The sequence below is a fragment of the Labrus mixtus genome, chromosome 14, assembly GCF_963584025.1.
Source record: "Labrus mixtus chromosome 14, fLabMix1.1, whole genome shotgun sequence".
NCBI classification, from domain to species: domain Eukaryota; kingdom Metazoa; phylum Chordata; class Actinopteri; order Labriformes; family Labridae; genus Labrus; species Labrus mixtus.
The window spans coordinates 19,244,409-19,264,572 of NC_083625.1; positions in this window are offsets into that span (position 1 = coordinate 19,244,409).

Sequence of the window (20,164 nt, forward strand, 5' to 3'; positions counted from 1 at the left end):
CAAAGGTGGAGGTCACAGTGACTACGCCTGTGTCCAATTCTCAGTAGCTTAATATCTCAGCAATGCCTGAGGACACTTCATTGCATTGGATTATGTGTGCTTTTTTTTAATCTGTGTCCATTAGCTATTGCTTTGTAGAATACATTTTTGCACTCTTCCCCTCACGTACTTGTTTGTTCTATAATCACGAGAGCAGTCTTCTGATAACATTTCGGGTAGAACATTTCTACCCATTCTAGGATTTACCCATGGCTGACTACATGTCGTCAGTCACTTTCCAGTTGGTAGCTACATCTTTTGTCACTTTCTCTTGTCATTTATAGTCAATCACTAACGGCCTGTGTTTAGTCCTCGGATGTTTCTGCAATGTGTATGGTCGTAAAATGAAGTCACAGTTCGGTTTGCAACTCGGTTTTGGTTTCATGGTTGGGTGGGAGAATGTTACAACAGGGAAAAGGGAACCAGAAATCCCCAATGTAAAGTTTTAAGTATCTCGAGGTTATTATAACCAACGGTAATGCTAGTTATCGTTTGCTCAAGCGAGTGTTATTTACCTGTGATTGCTGATACAGCCTGTAGTTTATTAAGGATTAAAAAACTGAGAGTAAAAAGAAACAAAATAAAGCAAACTAGAAAGCAACACAGAAATAAATAACATCATGGGCGAAAGGTACGAGACATTGTAATGAGGCTTGGGCCCTTTTAATAAATACTTGAAGCTGAGGTCCTCTGCTAGAGCTTATGGGCCCATAACTGTTGAAATATGCAACCAGCATTGGTGCTGCCGTCGACTGTCTCTGCTTTCACATCAAGCTCTGGTGATCGGCACATCTGGTTGATGCCGTCTAATATTCATTAGCACATTCTACGAGTTTCCAATTACAAACCACAGTGCTAACTGAAATTTCCCCACACATTTGATTTAAAGAAGCAGGGGAGTCTTGTAGCTGCTGTGTCATCTTGCTACTTCTTTTTCTTCTCGGGTTTTTGTGGCGTCTGCTTGTTCTTCTATTGCTGTTTAATAGCAGTTAGCAAATAGTTACCAGCATTACCACCACCTGGATTGGTGTGTGAACATCGACTCATGGGACTGCCTTTAATCTCCAGTCAGACGTATTTATCATATGACTGCATGGAAGGAAACATTCAGACGTTCAGGACGCATACACATTCTGTTACACCCTAATGTGCATATACTGTTCATGACATTCACCCTTAAATTTAAGGCACATTTTTTAAACCAGATATTAACTGTTATCCATAATAGCTGTGGTGTTCATGTAATCATTAATCAGGTGCCAAATTTACTGGAATTTACTTTTTTTACCCAGATCCATGTCAAGTTTGTCACATTTCCAATATGTATTTAATGGCCTAATATTGGGGATATAAATCTTAATTGCCTCGTAAAAGTCTATTCAATTGGTATTTCCTGTCTTCTTATTTCCTGTTCCTGTTGGCTGATTCAATGCAGCAAACTTCAGTATTACCTTACAGTCACACTCACACACTCAACTTGAAAGACTTGGTGCTCTTTGTTCAGTGTTGTGTGTGGATTATCGGTCAGGGTTTTCAAGAGGTAAGGTTGCCAACTTCTCAATAATGGATGAGGAAAAGGAAGAAAAAAGCAGAACAGACTGAGCGAATACAAACTCAGTGTTAGATATATTTTGGGATTTTCACTGGCCTTGAAGTCTTGTCAAAGAAAGCGCATGAAAACAAACGCTCCTCTAGCAGTGCAATGCTTCAAACCCAAACTCTGTAGTGACAATATGTTTAACAAGTAACACAAAACAAATAATCAATGAACACCATTACTACCAGTTATTTCCATTCAGTTGACTTATTGATTAATCAATTGTTTCTGCAGTAGTCTCAGTAGACTCTGGGTTTTCTGTTGAATGGTGGCTACTATTTTGCTTGTGCATGGTAATGTGTGTTGGAGCGGTTATTTCCTGGTATTTGGAGTTGTCTTTCATTAAGAGGATCTTTTAACAATAAAAAAAAGTACAGTGTCCTGACATATAAAAGCAACAGCATGCACACACTGTTATTGTTTGTGACTCGGCATAACCACAGTTTCAGATTTCAATTCACTGTCTCGCAAACAAAAGAGAGGGAAGTCCAAGATTTCGGGCTACAGTCCAGAACTCGTACTTTCACACTATCAAGTTTTGCAACATGCAAGCCAAGATGCATTTTTGGCTCTACTGACCCAAAATCTTTGCACAGCAGAAGATTACGCAAAGGCTGCAATGTTGGAAAGAAGGTAGTTGTGTGTTGGGATTTTGTGCATATTTCATGTACTGTAAATCCATTATCGGGGCAACTGTGGACAAACTTAAGCAAAACAAAACAGCATGCTACTGGAAAAGCAGGGATGCTCTTGTTTTAATTTTCACATTAACGTCCACTTTTAGGGCTTTCACACTTGAAGAAAACTCCTGATTTGCATGATGTGCTGTAAGTGTAAACACAAACAGCCACTTTTTTCACTCAGACTTTACTTGGTGTTTTTGCAGCAAACCCCTTAGTATTTTTGCCACAGAAAGTCAAGATGAGCTGATGTGGAAATGCAGCAGGACATTAACCGGAGAATTCATCTTGGGTGAGTGGGAGGGGGTGGTGAAATGTATTGCCTGTGATCGATGCAAAACCATAGACTGTTTGCACACGACCACTACAAACTCCTTGCACGTAATTAAACGGCTGCATTACATTTTTAGTTAGTATGTTGTTCTCTGCACTTTTGTTCATATTGTGATTCTGTCGCACTACACATAGCATTGATATGAAGGCAAATATTCTCACTATTGCGCCGTTCAGCAGACTTCATGTCTTGCCCTGAGAGACACCCCACCCCACCCCGTCCAACATGGACAGGCCCCCGCTGTGAGGTGCATATTTCAACAGCCAGATCAGGGGGTTTTGGGAGTAGTCCTCTTGAAATTATCTAGACAATTTCAGGAGTGCATATGTGATAACAGCTAATGTTTTCTTCCCCTCTACCACTGTGCCCGTTCTAAGAATACCGAGGTAAGACCAGTAATTGGAGGCTTTTTCCTTGAGGGATTTTTCCCCGAAAAGCAGCGCCGTATTTCTCCGAGGAGATCGAACCCGCTCCACCTAAGTTCTGTAGTGCAAGAAGAGGTGTTCTGGGCACGCAAAGGGAATGAAAGAGGCACCAGTCTTCCTGTTTCATGCCAGTGTCAGTCAGCGTCAGTATGATTCTGTAGCTGTTATTTTAAAGTAAAACAGTTACATAATGTTGCTCTTACAGTAGAGTCTGCAGTAAGTTTCATAATTCAGGCTGGTGGGACATGAAAGGTTTTCAATCAACTGCAGAGGCCACTGAAAAGAGCCAAGGTCCAGCTAATTCTTTCCTCACAATACCTGCATTCAATCCTCCACTGTGAATGTCTACATGTTTTATTCAGTGAATGTTATGGATTGTATTCAGAATGACTTTTTTAATAATAGCACTTTTATATTCCATTATTATTAAACACTGTTTTTTTTTTTTTTTTTTACCATGTGGACCACAGCGGTGCTCCTTGATGTTCTGTTTTTCTGAAGCACAGCACATTTAAACATTCACGTCTTTGAACTCAGAGGAGGGAGCGATAAGAACATTATATTCACCGTGAGCCGTGCCTCGAGAACTGAAAGTCCTCTCCACTTTGTTGGGAGTGTCGGCTGCCATTTATTTTGAGACCACACTCTGACTTTATTTTATTATGTATATCAGTGGTACCAAAATAAATGAAAGCTGCTTTGCTTTTCAGAAACAAACCCTCAGTGTACCCTATGATGACTTCAAGACTTCAGCAGGAGTTATTTGAAAAAGGTTTAATCAGTCACTTTTATTGAACTTACTTTTTAAAGTTACTTTGGGCAAGTTTTAATGTGACTATTAATCCTGGAAAACTTCTATTCCACTCTCTCTTTCCAGTCTTGACAAACCCATTTTCCTGATAAATTAGTTTTATTCATTTGGTGCATCTTTAAAGGTGACCTACTATGCCGATCGCAATTTTAAAACTCACTTATGGTGTTCCAATGTAAAGTAATGCAAAGTAAGTCTGTCCCAGGATAAGTCTGCAGAGTGCACTAAGCGGCTTGTTCTGCTAAACCACACGAGAGTTCTGCGGGACGTTCACAAGGCGTCTTCAGGCCTCTAACCAGGCAGGTGGAGACGTTTTCATTGGCTGTTCTACCAACACACGAGAAGCCCTCCCTTAGCAACCCTGCAGCATTCTGCCCACCTGGAAGGCTTCCAGAGAGCTGGCCAATCAGAAGAAAGTAGGCACATAGGGAGGGGGCCTTAAAGAGACAGCAGCAGAAACAAACTGTTTTAGGCAGGGACTGAATGTAGGGTTCTTATAGAAGCCAGTGTACACGTTTTTTTGAGCTGCAAAACGTACAAGGCTACTCTGGCTTCATAGACTAACCACATGAAAGGTGAAAACTTGTATAAAATGGGATCTTTAATGACCAAGTAAAGAGCTGGCACGTGCTTTGTTTGATATTCAGAACAAGCTTTCATAGGCACAGCTGTTGTGCTTACGTTTTTTTAAATGATTGTCACAAAAGTTAAAGGCAGAACCATGTAGATTTATGATATCGTCAATCACAAACAATAGATAACATTTGTAAAATGTATCGTTTTTTATGCATGTAGACTGTTGAAGCACTATCCCACTTTGTAAAGCTTTTCAAACCAGCAGTAGCATGCGTCAGTCCAGCCTTTGTTAATTGTGACAATAGATCAGTGAGCAAGTTGTCAGCTCCAGAAATCAATTCACAGCTCGATTTGTCTTTTCATATGAGTCGGTCACTTGTCCTACAAATCTATTTTTAAGATGGAAGTTGAGGTTGAAGATAGCTGGGAGACATGATGTCAGATAGCTGTGCCAGTGATGAGTGTAGAGGCTCTAATCAGTGCTGAGCCAGCTATGATGTAATATTAAGATGTGACAATCAGACATCTGTTTGAATCTGCTCATACATGATTTTTTTTCCTTTTGAAATATAATAAGCCTCCACTTTAGATTGATAGCATTTTACATGTTGGATATATTTTAAATTACTTCTACTTGTAAAATCTACTTGTCATTTCAATCTAAGTTGCCTGAAGCGGGCTTGCAACAATATGAACTGCAATTAATTAACAAAAACTAAAAAGTGGACAAGCGCAGTTTTTATATCTATCTGCTCTCCTTCATGTTTTACAAAAATACCTGTGTATATGTATGCGACCTGTTCCTCCTGAATTTTAAATCAACCCAAAAAGCAGCTTCATTTAACCACTCCATCAGCACCAATTAATCTGAGGGTAGCTGATAGTCAGATTGACCCTCATCTGACTGCATTAAAATGATGTGAGCCCTCTATCCAATGGGTAAAATGTCGTATGCTGAGTGAGAAAGCATGTTTGTTTTCATGAAATGATGTCTTATAAATTAAGACTTTTGCAATGTGTATCTTGCAAAGTCTCATATATTGCACTGAGCATATTGCATTAATTCCACAGACCTAGCCTGAAGCCCCTTTCACACGTGAACTCCAGACAATTGTCAGACAATCAGATGAGATTTTATGACATGTCCGTTCTCACAGAGCGGGAGAGTGTCCGATGTGTGCTCATAGGAGAAGGAGCCTTCAGTAACATTGTTTGTTTCTTGGTTAGTACCATTACAACATGTGTCCACAATTTAAACAAAACTTGGTAAATAATGTACTGGATACTGAGGCAAGCAGTGAATATAAAACAGCAAAACTCTGCTCAACGTGAACAGAATCTTCCCCCGCCCACTCGCTCTCAGTGAATGTTCTAGACCTTTTATCGGATGCGTTAACACGTCATCTCCCGCCAACTTCAGACAGACTTATAGCTAGGGGCAGGCAGGAAAAAGTCTGCTTAAAACCTGCATGAAGACATTCAAAGATTGGCATTTCACACGCAACCTACCCAGGTTATTTCCTAAACCTTTTAGGAATGCAGAGCATGTGTGAAATGGGCCTTAGTGACATTTGTCTCTTGTTGCAGAAGAAAACAAGTGAGTTGCTGGCCCTGTTAGTAACCGGAAACATTAAAACCAGAAACACACTCACCAGTGTGTGTCCAGGCTGCAGGAGCCCATCTTATCAGTCTCACACACACTGCTGCTTGAAACAAACAGAGTAGCACTAACAAAGCTTAACTGCTCTCTCCAGCTGCAGTCGGTCTCACTTGTTGTTCATCACGGCCCTCTGCCCGACCAGCTAACTCCACCAGGGTAATAACTTGCTGCACCAGCAGTCAAAGCTGCTTTGATCACTACAATCACTCTCACCACACTCTGTCTGCCTGTGCAGCAGCAGCCCACACAGGGCACCCAGCATTATTCTCGTCACAGGCCCTCAGTCACACTTCATGTAGCCACGGTGCAAGTGGCCAGCTGCACCGGGCCACTGTTTGCTGTCATCTGCCTTAGTTTCTAGCCATAGTGGCACTCACCCTCTCTGCGTTCAGCATCGCCCTCGCCAGAGACGTGCTTACCTCAGCCACAATCAGTCATGCTCAGTGGAGTGCTACACAGGCTGAGCAGCTGGCTCTATACGCTACATGAGAGCATGCAGCCATAGTTGGGAGTCACACTTGCCAGAGGCTCCCTCACAGCTGCCATCATTCACTCTAAGTGGGATCCTACTGGCCACACAAAGAGGCCCAGTAAACATCTTCTCCACAGAGACTCACATCAGTACCTTGAGCTGATCACACGCCTGCTCAGAGACGCACCCACCTCATTCCATCAGAGAGAAGCTGATTATTATCTCGCTCACAATGGAGGGAGATTCTGGAGAAGAATGTGTTTATGGGCAGGTGTTTTTGAGCTGTACCAACATTCATGGATCATATTTTAACATGTCCTCCATCCATCTGTGTGCTGTAATAAGAAGGTAATGAAACTTGATGTGTGAGACCAGATATGTGGGATTCACACTTGCAGCGTCAGGTCTTTTATTTTTTGATATACAGTTTCTGCTTTCCAGATAAGATTAAATATTTCTTGCGGCCCGTGTATTTCAGAGAGGAACACCATCAGTAATATTCCTCCATGTCATGTGGAGGGGTGAGGGGGGGGGATGGGTGGCCAACTCCCGCCCAGAGCACAAACGCCTACATATCTGGCTGAACGAAGATAAGTTTAAATATGAATTGCCTATTTAAAATCCAGTGAAATCCAGTATACGGACTGTTTTAATAACACATATGGCTCTGAATCGAAGGATTATTCATTTGTGTTTTTGTGCAGAAGAAATAAGAACAAAAATAAGACAGAGGGAGACATGTACATGCAAAATGCACATGGTGCACCCCTAAGAGCTTGTACAAGCAACCCATCTAACATTAAAATGAAAACATCTGCACTAATCCTATCACAAAATATAACATCAGTATATAGATTTTTCAGTTCAAATCTTTTAAAATCATTCAATGTGTGAAAAGATAACACGTTTCAGAAGAATGCTCAAATGTCCAACGGTATTTTGTCAAACTGATGAAGTGGAAATTTCACTAACTGGTTTTCTTCCATATTTATTAAATACACTGTAAGCCGAAAAACCTGTTAGACATTAAAGAGGGGCAACTTAACACTGACACATTGAAATACTGAAACAATCTGTACAGTATGATATTGCCAGATGTTTTCATTGCTCTGTCAGTTATTCCTGTTTCATGCTAAACTGAATCTGAATTTATTCATTTATTATTATCATAATACCTTTTTGAATTTATAGCACTATTAAGTACATGTTGAGCTTCGAACAAAACCATTTGTCAACTTTTTTCCTTCATTTTTGAAATTCAGTGTATGAGGCATGAGACAACAGTGGAAGATTTCTTAAATGGCTTATGTTTAATGTTGGTCAACAAAGGGGGGGTTTTCCACCAAAAACTTTAGGTTAGGTATTTCAATCTTGGACTTCTTTTTTTAAAAAGAAAAAAATGTTTAACTGCGATCAGTGGTATTGACATTGTTGTACATTTTTCTACTAATCAGGTATAATGATGTATGACTGTTTAAATCTTTTTTTAAATCTAATATCTAAATCCTGACACTAATTTACACCAACAATCTCCGTCTTTGTCTTAATGTACAAACTTTTCCCAATAAGCTGAACCTCAGTGACTTAAGTGACTGAAGTTCCTAACGGATAAATAAAGTTATTTGAATTTGAGTAATAATAGATATCTGAAAATTAAACATTAGATTTATGTGTAGCCACATGTCTGGATAGCTTCTATAAATAACTTGTTTTATATCTGTGGGTTTTTACTATACATATCAAATATATTTGTTAGTCATAAATGGTTTAAAAATCTCTGTATAGCTTACGTTGGTGTATTGTACAGTCTTAAACACACAAAGTATAACCTTGTTTGGATAGAAACCAAAACCAAGCACACTTATTCAGCACCATTTCCAGCCTCTGTAAGTGGCAAAGACAATCCTATAGAGCCTCAAGGTGAACCACAGCGTGGATGTTTGATTTATGGTCTAAATTATTCCATGAGGCCAGTCTGGTGCATGTGCTGGACTCTACTGCTCTTTGTAAAGCTATTACCACAGAGTGAAACCTTGCATTCCAATTACAGGTAGGCTATATAGCTGTCATTCACATTAGTAATGACTATTGCTTCCACTTAAACTGAATCCTGCAGCCTGCACATGAATATTGTGTCTATTAGTGTGATTGATAGCCATTGATCAAGCCACTTCAGACACGTACTCTTAGGTTGAAAAGGCTGTGTTGGTGTTTAAGAGCCACTTGACTCTTACTAAAAATATAGTAAGAAAGATGTTAGATTGTCAAAGGATTGTTGTTTACATGATCTAAATACTTTTCTAATGTGCATACCCAGGTTCATCACAATAGTCAACGTTTACTTTAAGGAGTAAGCTAATAACTGATTCAACCATGACCTAACAAAATATTGTTTAGATATTGTTTAGATAACTCAATATAAGCAGACAGTACACGTCAGCTCCAGTGTGCAGCAGCTTTACGTGCGATTTAGCATTAACAGGATATGATTTGTTGATTCTAACATGTTGAAAGGAATCATTTGCAAGACTATCTACATGATGGCTTCAGTAGTCTTTAGTTTATTTTTGACACCACTTTTTTATGTTTAGACCAAGCAGCCGGCAACCTCCGGTGTTTAAAAAAGGAAGCCAATGCGGAAGTGCAAAATCTTGCAGTTTGTCGAGTGTTCACTTGAGGCTGGCTTCAAGAGCCCCGCAAGTCTCATACACACCCCATTTTAAAAACCCTGTTTTACAGAAGAAAAGAATGTGTACAGCCTGGTACAAAAACAATATTGGTGTGATTAGTTATTGTCCTCATCAGCACACCAGTAGGGTCTATTGTTTTTTGTTTTTAAACACATCCTTTTGGATTTTATGAACCATATGGGGCATACTTAGTTAGTTGAGAGGCAGACCTCATTGACAGGCGGGGCCCCGTATAGCGGTTTTGTCAGGAGGCTTAAAACCCTCCTCAGCTCCAGCTCTTAGCCTGTCGTTAGGTTGTCTGAAAGTTAGGCTGAGACAGGATTTCCAGCATAGCGGCTGAAACCGATGAGCTTCCAGAGCCCCCTGCAGTAACAGATGGATGACGTCAGTCAGGCTTCACACATTAATATTTACGGTCTCTAGTCTAGACCTGTTCATCCTTTAAAATCCTGTCCAAAATCCATGACCTTTTCTCTTTAGTTGTTACTCATTGGATACAGGGGGTAGTCCATGCAAACTTTGTTGTATGCTGAGAAAGTTGAACTGAGGATAGACTCAGAGGAAAATAAAAGGGTTGACTAAATTCATGATAGTTCCTTTTAAAGGATATGCAAATGTCTTTACCATATATACTGGCAATCCATCCAATTGTGACATTCAAAACCACAACTGTCAACTCTAAAATATTACTATTAGGATAAACAAAGCCATTGGGATTTCTTTTTGAAGTCTTTTAAAATGACTGTACAGAATCTACAGCTAGTAAACATTTTCTTGTAAATGTATGGTCTTGGCAAGTTTGAAGTATTCTTCATACAGCGTGATGTTCATTTTGTAAATTCAAGTCCCCTATAGAGTAACACTGACGATAACTGCAGGATTAGATGTTGGGGTCCCTGTCAACATTAATAGTCGTTACAATGTGTTTCAATCATGTCTACTAAATAAGGTCACATCTGGCACCCAAAACATGATGGCAATGGCCAAAATGTTAAACCTTAGGCCTTAAAGTGGGATAATAACCTAGCTGTTTACATAACTGTGACTAAAACACACTTTTTTAAACAGACTTTGGTTGAAATAGGTCAGCAGATGACTGAAAACTTTGACCTACTGGTGGAAATAGAAGACAGGCAGGGCCATCTCATAGCTATCTAATTTTGGTTCAGGTTCAGGTTTTGATGTGCGTGGCAGGATGATGTAGGCCAAGAGGGTCGGCTTGCCTCCAAAAAAGCTTTTTACTGTTGGGCTGCAGTCTGACTACAAAAGTTTGACTAGACAGTTTGACTCTTGATGTAAAATTCAGGGGGAAAGTAATTAAAAAGACCTACTGGTGGACTGGTACTCTAGAGGAAAAGTCAGAGGAACACCAAAGCCAGGAACCTCATCCACTAGACGCGATGAACGAATAAAAAGGTGAACAATCTAATAGAGGTAAATACATTTCAGATTACAGCTTTGCCATCCACACTCTCCAAGTATGGCTCAAAAGATGGCCACCAAGGAGGGACAGTGAATTATAACTCTAAGGGACACCTGACATGTTCATGCACAGACCATCTTTGTTACATTACTGATGCAGAGTGATGTGCAGAACATTTGATTGATGGTGGTGACATGAATGTCCCATAAGAGAACAAACAGCCCATCTCATGTTCTTTCACTTGTGCGTTTAAAATCTTATAAAACCTCTAGACTCAGAGGACATGATGAAGCCAGACAGACGTTTACCCTGTGCCCCCTTATCCTTTCATACCCTGTTCCTCTGATGAATTCACAGCACTATCTGCCAGTCTTGTGAATGGACTGTTCTGTTGAAATATTAATGCTGGTACATTTCAGACTCACTTTATGACCTAAAAACCTGTACAGTCTGGGTCAGCTTTGTAAATAGACCAACAAATAAATAATGCTGGAGATGTTTTGTATCTGTTCTGTGTGGAACATTTTATCTCTACTTGGTATCAAGCTTTTGAATTCCTTCTTTTTTTTCTTTATCCAACCAGTTGGTCGGTTAAAGTTGGTCCCTGCTGAGGTAAGCAGTGTTTGACCTTTATGGTTTCGATAGATGCCATTTACAGTACATTAAATCAATGGTTCACTTATGTAAGATGTATATTTCCAGGTAGGTTTGAGAGGCAGTTGGAAAACCATTTTGTGTAACGCATAAAAAAACCCCAATGTGACCTGGAGGGTTCAGCTCATTAACAAAACTAGACGGCGTGAAAGTTTAAATAGCAGAGCCCATGTTGCTCTTGGGCTCGTCCTAAAATGTCTTGTTAGTAATATACTTTATTGGATACTGAACATAAAAAATGAATACGAATGTAACCTATCTGTTAAAAGTGATTCCTTGTTCATAATTTATCGCCTCTTGGTTTGAAGCCAATGTTCCTCTGGGAGATAAATTTGATGGAGCGGTGACTCAGCGCCTCGCGAGCTGGACAACAGTTTGTCTGAAGTCGACTGATGGATAGATTTTTTCTCCTCAAATGACTTTACACCTAATTAGTTCGAGCACATTATTTAACCATGAGTTTTAAATGATTTATTATGATCATTTTGATAATACTTGTCTGCAAAGTCGTTTCATATTTGGGATTATTGAAATATAAAATGCTTCTATCTCACTGTGGAAATCTTCTAAAGTTTTTCAGCGTTAAGAGGACCCATTTGAGGAAGCTCAGTGCTGCAGGTGTTGTGTTGAATCTCCTGTGATATCCAACTTTTCTGACTTCAGGTCCATGAGAGTACTCATGACCTATTTAAAGCCAAGTTTTTGCTTGTTTTGATTTACTTTCCCCTTGGATTCTATGTCAAGAGACGAATAGTCAAACTTATACCAACTGTAACTCAAAAGTAACAAGCTTTTTTGGGGCAAGTCGACCCTCTTGGCCTAAAATCAGCCCGCCAAGCACATCAAAACCTGAAGTTTGGCAAAAATCTGAGAGCTATGAAATGCCTTGAAAACATGTTGAAGATAAAAATGGAGCGTGCAATCATCAGGTTTATTGTAAAACAATTACTGGCATGCAAACAAGTGGAACATGCCGTTATTCATTAATAATGCAGGCAGCCCCAGGGTTAATTAGCTTGGGTGCATCAAGTTTCAAATGGGATTTCTCAGGTGATAACTTAGACATTAGAGACGTGATTTTGACAAAAGCTGGAGGGATAATACACTTCTGCACAGGGTCCAGAGAGGCCCAGCTCCACGAGGGGCTTATTGTTCACTTTTATCTGCTGTTCAGTTCCTCAGAGTACTGTATCATCTCATACGCTTCATCATTTTTCAGCGTATCTGAAGCAAAATATAGTCCATGGTATATTCCTATGTTCCTTCTTTCGTTCCACTGGCAGAGTGTCGCATGCTGTATCCATTGCATGCAAACGTCTTTTGTATTCCCATAGAATCCTCACAGCGGTAGATTATCATTTCAAGCGCACAGCTAAGCTGTGTCAACATCACTGTGAACTGATTGGCTGAACGTGTGTCCATACGTGCAGATCGGAGAAATCTTACTATGAGACAATTTTGTGCAAGTTTCTGTTTGACTTTGGAACCAGTCTCTTCTGAATCTAACCCCATTATCCTTATACTTAAATGTATCTGAAACTAATCTACACTATCTGCCTTATTTAGCTGACATTGGTAACAGACCTTTAATTCAGGCTCTATACTTGCAGAAGTTTTACCTAAATAGCAGCTTCTAAAATAATGTATTTCTATGTTTTTGTTAGAGAATATGATTTTTAGTAGATAGAGAAGAAGAAATAAGGAGAAGAAAAAAGATGTGATCTTTTCTATGTGATAAATATGTGGGCAGGTAATATCCACAACTATGCACCTACATGTAACAGTTGGTGAATAATATGTGCGAAGGTCATATTGCAAACAAGCTGTAGCCTTTTTGTGTTCATTCATTTATTATATATATATATATATATATATATATATATATATATATTTTTTTTTTTTTTAATTTTAAGATGGGTCAATGACATATAATTTCAGGCGTAAACAACACAGAGACACGGTGCATCCTCCTTTCTATGCGTGTGCAGGTTCTCAGTCATAAAGGTCATGGTAAATCCAAGCTTGGTCCGCTTGGTAGAAATGTTCTCACAATTTTCTCTAGCTCTGTCCACCAGTGAGTTTAAAACACTGAAGAAGCCTTTCGGAGGAGAGGTGAAACGTCTTTAAGATCTTCAACTAAGTCCTGTTGCCTTTGGATCAAGCTTCGATCCTCCTCTCTATATAAACAGCTTGTACAGGGGAGTAATAGGAAATCCATATTTGCAGACACATGGAGTCCATTAAGTGCATGCCAAGTGCAAGTTCAATACAACCTTACACAATAAAATTTCATAAATTCTTAATTCTATATTACTCCAAACTCCTCACCATCATATCGCCTGGCAATACAATTCACATGACGTTTCTATAAAATGTACTGTACATCTCACTACTCAATCCCTTCCTTATGGTGTCCACTTCATCTCCTCATAAGCCCCTCTGGTTACCCCCTCTAATGAGAAAAGACTTTGTTCCAGCTGTAATCATAATCCGTTGAGGAGATGCAGAAAGTGTCACAGGCTGAACCGAGATATTAATTTCCCCTCCGTGTGGGGCCCGCTGTGCCGGCCATGTTACGCTATCAGCTTTGAAGGAATCTTGTCTTCCTAAGCCTTTCACAAATGCTCTGCTTGACATCTATTTTCATGCTTAGAATTCATTTGTGCTGATGGCACAAGAAAAGTCCCTTTCAGAATAAAAGCATACGATCTCAGCGCTTTTGGACATCATTCCACTCATTTTGGCATCACTTTGTATGTTAATTAATCCATCAATTTGTCAGTTTAAGTTCATTATTGTCCTTACTGTACTGATCATAAAAGTATAATAGATAAAGAGAACATGTGCTATGATGAGAAATTGTTGTGCTGTTCTTGTTTGTAAATTAGCATGCAGGTTAATATAAGATATTCAAAAAGTCAAACATTCTCATTGATTTTTTCCCAGAATACTGAATAAAAAACAGTAATATTTCTGTGTCTAAAACAATTATATCTTAACCCAGAGGACATGGATTGTGTTTTTTTTGCAATGTGATCCACTGGGCAAGCAACATATAATTTATTCTGATGTATTTTTTTATTATTTGTCTTCTCACGCCTTTGTCTTTTGCAAACAGTGACTTATTTTTCTTGCTCTTAGCTTTAAAGCTTAAATTGTAGCACAGCCAAAGAACCACCACTAATGATGTTACTGTTCTTTCTTGACGTTTTTTTTTTTTTTTAAAGGATGATGTTGAAATGTTATTAGCAGAGAATTATTTGGGACTGACACAGTTTTTCTCCCATCCCCACATTTGGCATTTGTATCCAGCATAAAACAGAGGACTCTCATTTCTTAGATTTTTACACTATGGCCTTTTTTTCCCCTACCGCATTGGGAAAAAAAAGAGTTCATGAAATGTAAATATAAACCAGTATCACCTTTGTCATTAAACAGGTAGGCAGAATGAAAAGTATAAACAGCCTGAATGGTGCTGGCGTCGAGCTGCAGACAGAGTAACAAGGCCTGAGGTAATGCATGTGCACAGGTGGTGAGAGCCAGAGAAGGTATTGCTCTTCACCAGGAATCCCTGATGAACTCTGACAGATTTCAGCTACGAGGCAGACACCCTGTCTCAGGCTTAACAGCTGCTTTCCACTTCTTTTTTCACATCACGGCTGCCGTGACTTGTATGCAGATCAGCAGCAGTTTAGCTTTCTGTGTCTCTAATTGTAGAAGTCACACTGATTTACATGATAATTCTATTTATCTGATCGGAACTTGTTCTTCCAGCAGCATAATGAATGTTATTGCGAGGACAATTGCCTTATTACAGTAAGTTAAGAATACTAATAAACGGTTTCAATATCCAAGATCATTTCTCAGTCACACTTTTCCAAATTGGAATTTTTTTTAAATAACTAATTGTAACCCTTTCCTTATTGTAAGAAATATTCTGATAATTATAGTTTGCTCACTATAAAATATGGGCTTTTTAAATCCTCTGTGGGTTATTATATACTGACTGTTTATTAAACTCTGTTGGTGTCAGCGTCTGTGAACACCCTCCAGTCACTTCTTTATTGTATACTTTACAGATTTGATAAATGGATATCAAATATTGTAGATTCAGCAGTATCTATAGAGAATTACCCCGCTGTGCTGTGCTGTGTTTGTGAGCGCAAACATGCCCGACTGGGTAAGCATTATAGATCTCACACATTAGCAACTTGACAGGTGTTGATGGCTTGTAGAAATATTGAACCAAGGTGTTAGCCAAATCAGCTTTATCCAGACACAGTGGGGAATATCAAACAATAAAACGTCACTTTTACATGTGGAGAAATGGGTAGAAATTGATCATGCTGGCTGGGGTGTCGAGCTGCAAAGTAGATTATATTTCCATTGTCATTGCAATATGAACATGTGAATAAATGCATCGCAAAAGACTGCCTGAACCACAATGAATAGGAAGAACATTTTATGGATACATGCCGCATGCATTAATAATCAGCATGCTGACACTTGCCCCATCAGATGGAGCCCTGTACTGTATAATCGGGCCAAGCATTCACACCTTTTGGCCATCAAACGGAGCGCAAGCCACAGTATCTGTCAGCTGACCTCAGATTAATTGGTTTCAAGTTAGTGGTGACTATGAGGTTTTACTGCACAATGGCTTAGGCAGGAGAGGAGAGCGAGGGGGAATGTGGTCAAGGAAGAACTTGTGCAGAAATAGTAGAGCCTTAGGCATAGGCGCTAAAATTAAAGCTGTTTCAATAAATTTTTTTGCTTCTAAGTACAAATTTTCTTCATACTTGTAAAATCAACTGCTGACTTGGTATCAAATTGATGCATTTATTGGCAAACTTATCAATTATCTTTTACTGCTTTTAGGTAATATTAGACACTGATAGAGACTGATAACATCGCGCTAGAACAACTGGAACTGACATGCACACTTGGCATTTGGTGTGTTTTTTTGTACATTACACGGTCAACACTATATTCACATTACTGGTTTTTCCTCATGTTGTACAGGACCTTCCAGGGTCCTTTCAGGCCATACCCTGAGCAGGAACAATCATGATTTTATGGAAGCCAAGGTGGCATTACAGTGGGTTTAAACATTACAGTGACTTCAAATCCTTACAGGAATCTGCACTTCTCGGCTGTTTCTCTCTTTGTTTTTATCGCTGGTCTGTGGTCTGCTGTTTTCCAGCCTTGAGGAAGAACTTAAGCTCCTGAAAGCCTCTCCTTGTCAAATATCAAGTCTTACTCGCTGTCACATGTGCTGTATTGTCACCACCAAGACCACATTCTTGCGCTCGCAGTTTAAGTTTTATTTTCAAAGACGGTTTGAGCTCCTTGAACATCAAATCACAAATGTTTAAGGGCTGTGACAGTGTTTTGCTTTTACCCACTCTGGCCTCATTTCGGGAAACCAGATTTCAGCTTTTTCCCTCTCTTCTGTCATGTAAATTTACGCACACAGCATGAAAAGTCCAAGTCTATCTGTGTAAAAATAACTCCATCTGGTCTATTTTTTAAATCATTTCTTTATGCTAATAAAGGACCCAGGTGCCTTTTAGTATGTTGTACAGTTTCCCACCCCTGTAAAGGAGCAGACAAAGGAGACTAGATCAGATCTTGGCAAAACCAGTCAATGTTAGACCTCTGTCCTTAGAGTCCTGCCAAGTATAGCAATAATAAAAACATTTATCAAGTCACTTCACACTAAATTTACAGGAGATTAAATATGTTTGGCCTTGATTTAACTGGACTAGCCGGACCATTCTGGCTGGTTTATGCTACAGTTCCTTTCAGCACCTGTGAACAATATCCGTCCTCTCAACATTATTCAGCCAAACCTTGGCACAGCAAGATGAAAATGACACAATGACATTTATCTTTCTCCTGCCCTAAAAACAGCAGCAGAGGCGCATTGTCGTGTGCTGCTGAGTTTATTATAGATCGACTCCACTCTCATTACATGTCTGTGAGGAACAAATCTGAATCTTGACAAATTATCACCGGCGTAACATTACAATGATGAGCTCCACTGGAAACAGGGTAGCCTGGCAGCCAAATACATTGATCATTTGGCAGCGATGAGGCCTAATGATCATAATAACGCTTATGCCCACAGTCCCGAAACAGAGAGAAAAATTGTCCTCACTCATTGGACCCACCTGTTTCCCTTATGTAGGAAATTATGTACAGCAGGGGCTTCACACCCTTTGTGTCTGACACACCCTCCCTCAATTCAAGTACCACTTCACCCACAGCACTATCAGTGTTCAAAAGGTTCTCTTTGAAGGGAATTAAAACAGGTTTTTATTTCAAAACTACATACTATGTCATTCTACTGAACTGTCTGTGTTTATACGGTTCAGGTATCATGAGAACTGCTCAGAGTGTCAGGGAGTAGAAATCTCAACCACTTGTTTTTCTAGCTTAGGCTACTTTTGGTAGGTACTTTAGGCTACTAACCCTAACCCTTATTCAGTGCAATAACTAGCTATCATTATTTAGGCTGCTATTCCTTACTTTTGGCCGACTGTTTCCTGTTTTCCTTAACTGTAAGCTAACAATGTGATGTTATTCATTCACTTATGCAAACTGTCTCTCCTTAAGCAGTTTGCCATCACTTTAAGATATACATGTCATTTTTTTAACTGTTAGTATTAGTTTATATTTGAACAGTCTATCCATCACTGTAAGCTACACTTACGTAGAGTGATGTGTGTGTTATGGCTAATTGGATGATGAAAAAGCATTGAAAATGTAAACTCAGCAGTGTAACCTATTTTTGCTTTTATATACTCTTCTTTGAATCTTTTTTTGACAAGCAAAACGATCTAGTTGGTTTAAACAACAAAGCTTCTGATTCTTTCTGGATCAATATGACATCAGAAAATGTGTTAAACTCAAGCTAAATAAGTGGAGACGTTAACATTATTCTAAAAACATTCAAATGGCTTTTAAAAGCAACAACAGGCACATTTTTCAATTATTTATTACATAGGTATACTGGACTACAAAGATCCCCAGTAGATGCACATTGCATACTGTCACATTAAATATCAAGGGATTGAGGGCTATTTTTAGGAAGCAGCCACTCGGATTACATGCTTATAGAGCTGTGTCCTAAATTCAACAATTACTGCAGTCGACAGTGTTTATCGGCTGATGAGGTCCATCATTTATTTCGATGTAAGCTGTTCCTTTACATCATTTTGCCTGAGTGCAACAGTGGTGGTTCATTTGAATAGAACAAAACAGGACCTTTATAATATCAAACTTTCACTTTCCTTCAGGTAATGAATGAAAGCCAAACTATAACAAGTATTTTTTTTTTTTTTTTTAAGTTGTCCCAATCTGACATCTTTCTAGAAGGAGAAAGGCACTGACACTTTTTATTCTAACATGTATTATTTCCTTTATTGTCGAACAAATCAATCTGCATTGTTTTCCAGTCACACTATTCACCTAATTAGCATCAAAGGCATTTATGGCCTTTTAATTCTGACAAATATGATTATATTACTCTTTCTCTTTTAACAAAAAAATAATAATAACTGACAGAAGAACTAAAAACAAATGTTAGAAGACTGGGAAATGGCTCTACTGTCACCTTAGGCAAGCTATTTTTAATTGCCAACAAAAGCACCTTGTCTCTTTTTTTCCCCTCCCCCTTCCTTCTTATTCTCTGTTTCAAGCTCAATCTAAGCCTCAGGGAACGCTGAGCCCTTCATCTGCATGACATGTATTGGTAAATCAGGTGCAGCATTGTAGACTGCAGCCGGCAGCCGGTCTTTTAATGCCTGTTTGTCTTTTTCTTATGGAGGGAATTTGTTGACACTTGTAAGAGTTGTGTCTAGTAAGCTTTCTGGATGGTTCTTGCGCTGCAGCTCTAATTGGTGCTTGACTTGAAGAGACACAAACTAAACAAATACAACGAAAACAGATCCTATGTAAAATATGATGGATGGAGTTTATGGACTGACTAATGAGAACATTTAACTCTTTGCTGTCTTTGAGAAGAGTTGCTTGCTTTTGTTTACTAAGCAAATTATTCGGCTCTAAAAGTGCCTTTTCTGCATCTTTTTAATAACAACTCATCCTCAGTCCCTGTTTCTACGAACCATAATGACTATCAGTGTTGAATCTACACTGACTGAACCTCGAGGCATACAGTAATCACTGTTTTTTTTAAAAAGATTTATTCATGGGGGACATTTAGAGCCTTAAAGATGACACATACGCCAAGATGATCCCCATGTGGAGTGGAAATGACTTGAAAAGGTGACAATATATGTCAGGAAATTAGCATCGCAGTTTTCAGACAGACATCATAAAGACAAGGAAATGATACCTCTGAACCCCCGAGGGCATCCTGTAGGTTTTTATGGAGCAACATTAAATCTTTAATGGATAACGATCCAGGATTAGTTTTCATATATACCCTGAGCAAAATGTACACAGAGAAAAGAACAGAAATAAAGAGAGGAGTACAATATGTGCCAAAAAAATTAACTCAGCTGGCTGCAGTTCTGTGTTTACCAGCGTTTGTGAGGCGACACAGGACCGGGTTTAATTTGACACACTCTGGGACTTGGCCTGCCCTTGAGCTTGACATCTGTTGAAAGGGAGATGAGGGTGGAAATTATGAAGAAAAAAAAAATTACATTTCAACAAATTAGCATGAACCTCACTCAGAGTAAATGGCTGCCTTTACAATTTTTTACAGAGTGGGTTTTTCAAGTGACTCAGTTTGGGTTAAATACCCAAGATACTCAAGTATTCCTGTTGTAGTTGG